We start from the raw sequence: 8,783 nt of genomic DNA on the forward strand, positions 1-8,783 counted from the left end.
GTTATTCTTTGATATAAGGACAGCCTGTTTGTTCCCAAGGGGTGATGGCTGGACACCCACGTGAAGGCCGAGTCTGTGCCTGTGTCTTGGGTGTCAGGGACACAATCTCAGCATCATACAGGGCAGACACCCTGCTCCACCCCTTCCCCTAATCAGACCCGCTCCCCTCCAGGCCCCTCTGGTCACAGTGGTGCTCTTTCTAGGCCCTTCTGTATTCAGGCCTCTTCACTCCCTGGCAGTTGTGTCCTGTCAGCTTCTCTGCCCTGGGGTCTAGTCCCCTTAGTTTGTCCTCAGTGGTGTCTGTGTGCGGGCAGGGGACGCAGCCTCGGGAGGACTGGATCGTGGAATCCTGCTCCAGCAACTGCACCTTGATCTTCTGTTCATTTCTCAGCAACACCTACAAATCCATCTATGAACCAATTTCTGTCTGTGCCATCCAGAAGTGCCTCCAAAGCAGCTTCCCTTCACTCTATATTCCTTGCCTTATGCAAGTGTCCAGGAACAAACATGTCAAGAAACGGAGGCATAGGGGCAACATCAAGATTAAGTATCAGGAGGTTTTGTATTGCCTTGGATATGTATCAGGTCCTTGAGAAGAAGTCATTTTCCCTCCCTGGACCCTTCCCAACAGAGGAAAGCCAGCAGCAGGTTACTTTTTTTTCCGGTCATGCCGCATGGCTTGTGGGATCTTAGTTCTCCCCCCAGGGATTGAACCCAGGCCCACGGCAGTGAAAGCTCCAAGTCTTAACCACTGGACTGCCACGGAAGTCCCAGCATGTTACTTCTTATTGAGGAAAACAGTGTCTAATAAAAGGGGTTTGGGCCTGTTAGAGCCCAGGAATTATGAGTGACTCTATAAATCACAAATTCCTAGATAAACCAAGAACCTTCTTCCTTGGATAAAAACTTTGGTTTTGGTGTTTGGTTTTTTCAGATTACAGATTCCAAAAACTAAAATGATCTAACACTTTAAAGAGTGGTGAATAGGGGCTTCCGTGGTGGCACAGTGGTTAAGAATCCACCTGCCAATGCAGGGGACACGGGTTCGAGCCCTGGTCCGGGAAGATCCCACATGCCGCGGAGCAAGTAAGCCCGTGCACCACAACTACTAAGCCTGCGCTCTAGAGCCCGCGAGCCACAACTACTGAGCCCACACGCCACAACTACTGAAGCTCAGGCGCCTAGAGCCTGTGCTCCGCAACAAGAGAAGCCACCGCAGTGAGAAGCCCACGCACCGCAACGAAGAGTAGCCCCCGCTCGCCACAACTAGAGATGGTATCCAACTTTTATTTCAAGTAATAAAAAGGCTGATTATTAAATTTTTCCTATTTACAAAAATTTGGAAAACTTGCTTTATCCAAACTTTCAAGTCATCCTTTCTCCTGCTTTTCCTTTCTTGCCCCTCATTTTGCAAAAATCTATACCTTCAGCACCTGGGATAGAAATCTAATAGTGAACATTCTCGTAACAGGAGTCTCCTTACAACCTGGGGTCTGTTGAGACTTTACCACTAGAACCCTAAACTCAGCAATGCTTTGAGCCTGTTCTTGCCAGCCAATCTGCCACCGCACTCTCCCTAATCCCAGTTATCCTGCCCCTGCTTAATTCTGTCACACTCACTTTTCTGAGACACAGCCTTAATCCCCCTTTAACCTCTTCTACGTACACCTCTGACAGTGCCTTCTGATGGGAACTGGATGAGAAAGTTCTCTTGTGACTAACTACCTTATAGACACACTTTTTCTTCCTCCTTGACAAGGAAATTAAACTTGTCTTTCCCCGGTAGAGATCATTTCATCATTAATCATCTCCCCTTAGGAGTGCTCCTCAATCCCACTTTCAGAGCAGAAGTGTGTGCCGGTTATCAGTTTATTAACTCTGAGCTCCACATCCACCTTCTCTGCCCCGGTTGTGATACTGGAACTGGACCCTGTGATCATTTCTTCTGTGCCAGCTGGGCACGGTGTTAATCTCTGTCCTTTCAGGGCGCGGGAGGGACGTCGCAGGACACAAACACTTCCTGGTTTGTGCTTTCCTTCCGCCCAGCTCCTGTGGTGCTCTTCTCTTGCACAGGACACCCAGTGACACTCACGTCAGGGAGGAAAACGTGCTTGTTCCTCACATGGGCAAAACCTTGCAGAGTCCAGACAGTCAGTAACAGCTTTCCCAATAAAGCACCACATTGAAAACCCTGACTTCAATCCGCATCACTCTTCACTCTTGCACGTTTTCCTCTTCCTCTTTATAGTCAGACTTGTTGAAAACCTGCCCATCTGCACTTTCTGATTCCTCGCTTCTGACTCACACTTGAACCCACACCAGCCTGACCTCTGTCCCCACCACTCAGCAAAACAGCTCTGGTCACCACTGACCTCCATGTTGCCAAAACAATTGACATGTTTCTCTCCTCGTATCAGGAGGCCTCTGAGCCATGCTCAGCCCAGTTGTCCTCTCCCTCCTTCCTGGAAGGTTCTCTCTTGGCTTCATAGTACCACACTCTCCTTTTGCTTCCCTTCAGTTTTCCTTTACCTCCTTAGCTGGGTCTTTTCATCTCCCCAAACTCTAAGTGTCCCTCAGACTTGGTTCTGGGCTCGCACTTTTTATTTCTCTGTATTCTCCCCAACAAGCGCAGCAAATAGTATCTACATGCTGACGGCTCTGAAACTTATATCTCCCCCTCAGAACCTGGTTCCCAAGCTCCGTGCTTGTTTATCTGATTGGCCTCCTGAAACCGCTGATTGGATGGCTTCCAGAGATCTCACACTCTGCACGTCCAAAGGGAACGCTCATCCCCCTCCAGAACTCTTCACCCCCAGGCCCCTCCAATTCAGCAAAGGACACGACTCTTCCCTCTGTGGCTCACCCCAGATATTGGGAAATGTGCTTGATGCTTCCCTTGCCTTTACCTCCACATCCAATCCACTAGCAAGCCCTGTGATTCTACTTCCAAAATTCATCTCTAGCCCATCAGCTTGGTCTCGTGTGCTCCTGGCCACACCTGTTCTCACCTGGGTTCCTGCAACAGCTGTCTCAGTAGTCTCCCCATCTTCATGGCTTCCGCCTCTGCTTAAGTGTGACTGTATAGTTTATCATCTAAGCCAAGTCACTTTCCATTGTGAAAGGGGCATTATTGATAATTATACCTGGATGACAGGAATAAACTGGAACTGTCCTGGGCAAAATAGGCCTGTCTGTCTAGCATTCAGACTGATCTTTGCAAACCATAATCTGATCATGTGTCCCTTCTGCTTAAGAACCTTTAGCAGATCTGGTCCCTGGTCACTTTCCAGCATCATCTCATGCCACACCCTCCCAGCTCACTGCGTTCCAGCCGCACTGGTCTTCCCTCAGTCCTACCAACAAGTCAAGCTCTAATTTACCAGGGTGTCTACACATGATATTGCCTTTGCCTGGAACACTCTTCCCACCTCCCCTTCACATGGCTGCTTCCTTCTTTCCTGTGCCTCTCACTTGAAATCCCTCTTTGGAAAGGCCTTCTCTGACTACTCTGAGTGACCTACCATGACTATTCTTTGTTTCTTAGCAATTATCAATATGTGGGATGATTTTATTCATTTCTCGGTTTACTTTTTCTGTTATTTGGGTGGTTTTTTGGTTTTGATTGTTTTCTTGGTCTGTCTTCCACCCTAGATTGTAACAATTTCTGTCTCATTTATCTAGCACCAAGAAAAGTATCTGGCACGTAATAGGACTTCAACAAACACTTATTGAACATGTGAACGATTGAGAGAATTTATTTTTTAACTTACTAGTAAGAAGGGAATTTTTTCAAGGTAAGAGAAATGCATTACATTTCTTGTAAAACGTATTTCCATTATACACATATACCACATTTTCTTTATCTATTTATCCATGGATGGACATTTAAGTACTTAGGTTGCTTCCATATCTTGGTTGTTGTAAATAATGCTGCAATTAACATGGGGTGCATGTATCTTTTTAAAAAATTTTTAAATTGAGGTATAGTTGATGTATATTATGTAAGTTTCAGGTGTACAACACAGTGATTCACAATTTTTAAAGGTTATACTGAATTTATAGTTATTATAAAATATTAGCTATTATTCCCTGTGCATCCTTGTAGTTTATTTTATACATAGTAGTTTATACTTCTCAGTCCCCTACCCCTATCATACCCTTCCCTCTCTCTACTAGTAACCACTAATTTGTTCTCTATATCATGAGTCTGTTGGGTTTTTTTTTTGTTGTTGTTATATTCAAGTTTGTTTTATATTTTAGATTCCACATGTAAGTATGTAAAAGTTCTCATCACATGAAAAAAATTTCGTCACTGTGTATGGTAATTGATGTTAATTAGACTTATTGGGGTGATCATTTCACAATATGTACAAGTATCAAAACATTATGTTGTATAACTGAAACTAATGTATTGTGTTAATTATATCTCAATTAAAATAATAATAATAAAGGCCATTCTAATCAGCACCCAGAATCACTGGAAGAGAGGAACCAGAGAGCCTGAGCTTGTGTTCGATCCAGTTGGAGTCAAGTTCCCAGGCACAGAAAGTTTATTTAAGCCTAAATAAACTGAGAACAGAACAAGCTGTGAGACTGTCACCTGGGATCCTGCCAGAAATGCAAAATCTCAAGTTCTACCTCAGATCTACTATAGCAGCCAGGACCAGTTACATAAAGTGTGGTACCAGTGCCAAATAAAAATGTGCAGACCTTGTTCAGAAATTATTAAAAATTCTAAGATGGTGAAAGCAGGGCATTAACCAAGCACTGGGCCGTGCTAAGCATGGGGCTCTGCACAGCTGCACAAGCCTCATGCCACAAAGATGGGCAGTTTCCTAGGAAAAGCTACACAGACAGCCAGGGGATTAAAAACTCTGATACAAAGTCACTAAACCCAGGCTTTGCCTATTAGTATCAGATAAAATCATGCTTAGATTGCTAGAAGATTATATCAACTTGAATATTCAGATTGATTCAGAGTCGTCCATCTGGAGTAATATATTATTACCTGGGGAAGATGGGAAAAGCACAATCTGGGAAAACATTCTCTGTATTTAGGACACGGCGGTGCCAGTTAGTATTTTTCTGAACGCTCTGGGAAGAAATGCCAAGCAGGAATTTTCCAAGCCTCTCTGGTGGTTTGTATTTGATCCACTAGACCAGGGTTGACTGGAAACTCCAGGCTGGTCACCTCTGCACAGCAGCATTGTGTTGTAATTCTGTACTGTTACTCAAGAAGTGTCATGGTATCCAGATTTCTTCTAAATGAAGGGGAGGGAAAAGCTGGGTTTTGCTCTGACCTTACTCTAAAGTTACTGTTCCTGGTGCAAGGGATGATTTCAGCCCCTTGTGCCACAAAATGGTTAAGATGGTAAATTTTATGGTATCTGTAGTTTACAATTAAAAAAACCAACTTGACATGTGGAACCTGAAGAAACAGAACCCTGGTGGAATTTCAGCAGGTGGACCCTGGGGCAAAGGGCAGCTCAGGGTTGACTGAGCAGGGGCACAACCGGAGGGCAAGTGCAGAGCGTGTCCAAGAACAGAGCCCAGGAGGAGAGACAAATGTGGGCTCTGAAACTGAAAACAAGAGTCCGGGAACAAGTCACGGCCTTGTCGACAAAAAAATTTTAATCAGTAGTCAATCTAAGAAAGAAATAGAGAATTTTATTCCAGCCAATATGAAGATTATAACTCAGGAGACAGTTTTTCAGAAAGCTCTGAGGGGAATTCCCTGGTGGTCCAGTGGTTAGGACTCTGCCCTTTCACAGCCGAGGACTCGGGTTCGATCCCTGGTCAGGGAACTAAGATCCTGCAAGCCGTTCCACCCATTAGAGGTCAAAGCAGTTATATAAGTTTTTGAGGCAAAGGGTTATACATCAAAGTGACATCTTGACTATGTAGTCCAACAGGCAAGTAGTGGGTCATTGTGACTCCTTACAGGATTAAAAGGAAATGTTAACTCCTAAAGAGTTACCTTGCTGGTGCCAGGAGGAAATTGCTTTTTTTTTTTCTTTTTGGCAAGTAGGCATTCCTGCGTCTTTTAAGGGAACCTAGTTAATGTGTAATACAGATGCACAATGTACACTAAAGGGGAGGGGATAGTGGTTCAAAAAGCAGAGAAAATTTTACGTTAGATTTTTTTTCTTGTCCTGCCTTAAAAATAATTTTGTTTCATCAGTTTAAATGTCAAGCTCAAGGATTTGGGCTTTATTTTGAAAGCAAAGGAGAGCCACCGAAAGTTTCTGATTGGGAAGTGGCTTAAGGCTATGCCTCAGAGGACAAGGATTCTGACAATATATCTCCAATTAACTTCCCATGAGACACAGGGAATCACTCTTTCTCAGGGGCCTAGGTTTATCTACAAACTAGGATAACTCTACATCTAAATTTAGGAATAACATGGGGGTAGGAGACAAGCTGAAGGAGGTAAAATTAGTCCTTAGATCTACAAGTTCCAGGTCTGGGGCAGGATCCCAGTGTCTGTATTTGTAATGAGCTCCTGTGATGATTCTGATGCATGGCAAGTTCGTGAATCACCTGACTGGGTGATACTTAATGCTGGTTCCATTGTGATGTGCTGAGACTCAGTGGTGGTGGTGGGGAAGGCAGTGTTTAGAAGTGTTAACAAGAAAACCACAGGCCCAAAATGGTGTCACTTGTGCTCCCATGATACCAAGCCTAGACTTAATACTTGACTTAGTTGCAGTTTCAACCCTCCCCAGAAATGTAATCTTAACCAGTGGAATTGTCAGCACCAAAGAGGTAATCTGCATGTGGGCCCTCTCCATCCACGCCCCCGACCCCAGAAGAGGTAACATGCATGATAAAAGTTTTGATGATCCCTTTCCCCCAAAAAGAAGATATCCTGACCTAGAAATAATCTTTTTTCTTTTGTTAATAACTCCCTTGTCCCACCCTTCTTCCTATAAAAGCTCTCCGTTTCGTACACCCACTCAGAGCACTCTTCCAGTTGCTAGATGGGATGCTGTTTGATTCATGAGTTGTTGAATAAAGCCAACTAGACCTTCAAATTTACTGTTGAATTTTGTTTTTTTAACAGAAGTGAAGAAAGTTCCCTGAAGACTGATGTAATTGTCTCGGCAAGAAGTAATGAGAATGTGGGATGGTGGCAATAGAGAATGGAAAAATAAATGACTAACGGAAAACACCACCAATGTAGAATTGAGGGAATTTACCTAGTAATTGGAAGTGAGGGTTGAGGAAGGGGGCAAGGATGACAACAAGGTTTTGAGCCTTGGCCAGGGCAGTGACAAATTAAATACATGCAAGGAAATTATTTCAAATTTGGTCTTCCCACTCTCTTTCATTCATGAAAACCAATTTACATGGCTCTGATCACTACTGGGTGAAACGATTTTCCAAATCTTTCAAACGACAACTAATATTTATTACCCAGACACTATGCCACAGGCACTATGCTCTGCATTTTAGTCTCATTTAATTGTCACTATGAGGTAGCTCTGGTTCACTTTCATTATCTCATTTAATCCTCAAACTACCCCCAAGGGGACTGCTACTATTATCCATATTTGACAGATGAGGAAGCTGAAACTTGGAGAAACAAAGGAACTTACCTAAGGTCATCTGGATAAAGAGCAGACATTCAAAGCCAGACAGTCTGCCTCAGAACCTGCCAACTAAAACTTGGCATTGCCATCTACCTCTACAAGGATTAAATCATGAGCCACTGTGGCTGCTGATCTTCAACACCCCCTGAAAGGAGGTCAGGGTGGAGATCAGGAATGAGGCACTCTGTGATCTGGGAAAAATTGGCAAAAAAGGTTTTCATATAGTTAGATATTTTCAGGAGATTTTATGAGCTCCAATTCTTGCATCTACTCACATCTAGAAAAGTACTAAAATCATTAACTGTGACATCTGCTCCTCCTGACTAGCAGCAAGCCTCTGCCCAATTGCATGCTTGACTGCACGCACCACCCCCCCTTCACTATAATCATTTACAACACTGACCTTCCCCCAACCTCTTTGGAGCAGTTTCTCAGAGCTATCTGAAATGCAGTCTCCCGGGCAGTAGTCCTCATTTTGCCCCAAATAAAACTTAACTCACAATTCTCACATTGTGCTTTTTTTTTTTCAGTCGACAAACCCAAGCCCTCAGCCACTATGATACCCTGAAGCCCTGTTAAACACCAGTCAAGTCGGATGCAAAAATAAAAGTGAAGCAACCATGAATCAATCTATCATTTTTAGGCAAGCGAAAGATTACAAGTTGTATTTGAAAAGACTGCCTAACATCCAAGTAGACTGTTCAAATTTAAATGTTTAACTGAATGGGAATTTTGTTTGTTTTCCTTAGAAAATAAATTCAGATGATGCGGGGTTTCTGGGGGGCGGGGTTGTTTTGTTTTAATGCTAGGAAATTCTATTACGCTTTAGGTAAATGAGAATTGCTGTAACGTGCCCTAGAAAGATCTGTCGGGAAATGATTGCCCAACTGTGCCAGTTCAGAGTGTCTCCTCCTCCTGAGATTTCCTCCACACCCTCTTTTGGACAGTCACTGTGTAATGACAAAAGCTAAAAGTGACAGGAGGGCTCTCACCCTTTACCTTATAGACTCACAGTCAACTTAATCCAATACAGCCACAATCCAGCTGAACTAGTGGGAAGGTGTGATATTGTGACAAGAAATTTATATTTGGTCTTCATCTTCTTTCCTGGCACAGAGTTCCTAAAACCCTTGGAATTTCCAAGGTGATGAGAGGGAGAAAAGTGTCTTTCGTTATGTTAATGAGGTGAGT

Source organism: Eubalaena glacialis, chromosome 10, assembly GCF_028564815.1.
Source record: "Eubalaena glacialis isolate mEubGla1 chromosome 10, mEubGla1.1.hap2.+ XY, whole genome shotgun sequence".
NCBI classification, from domain to species: domain Eukaryota; kingdom Metazoa; phylum Chordata; class Mammalia; order Artiodactyla; family Balaenidae; genus Eubalaena; species Eubalaena glacialis.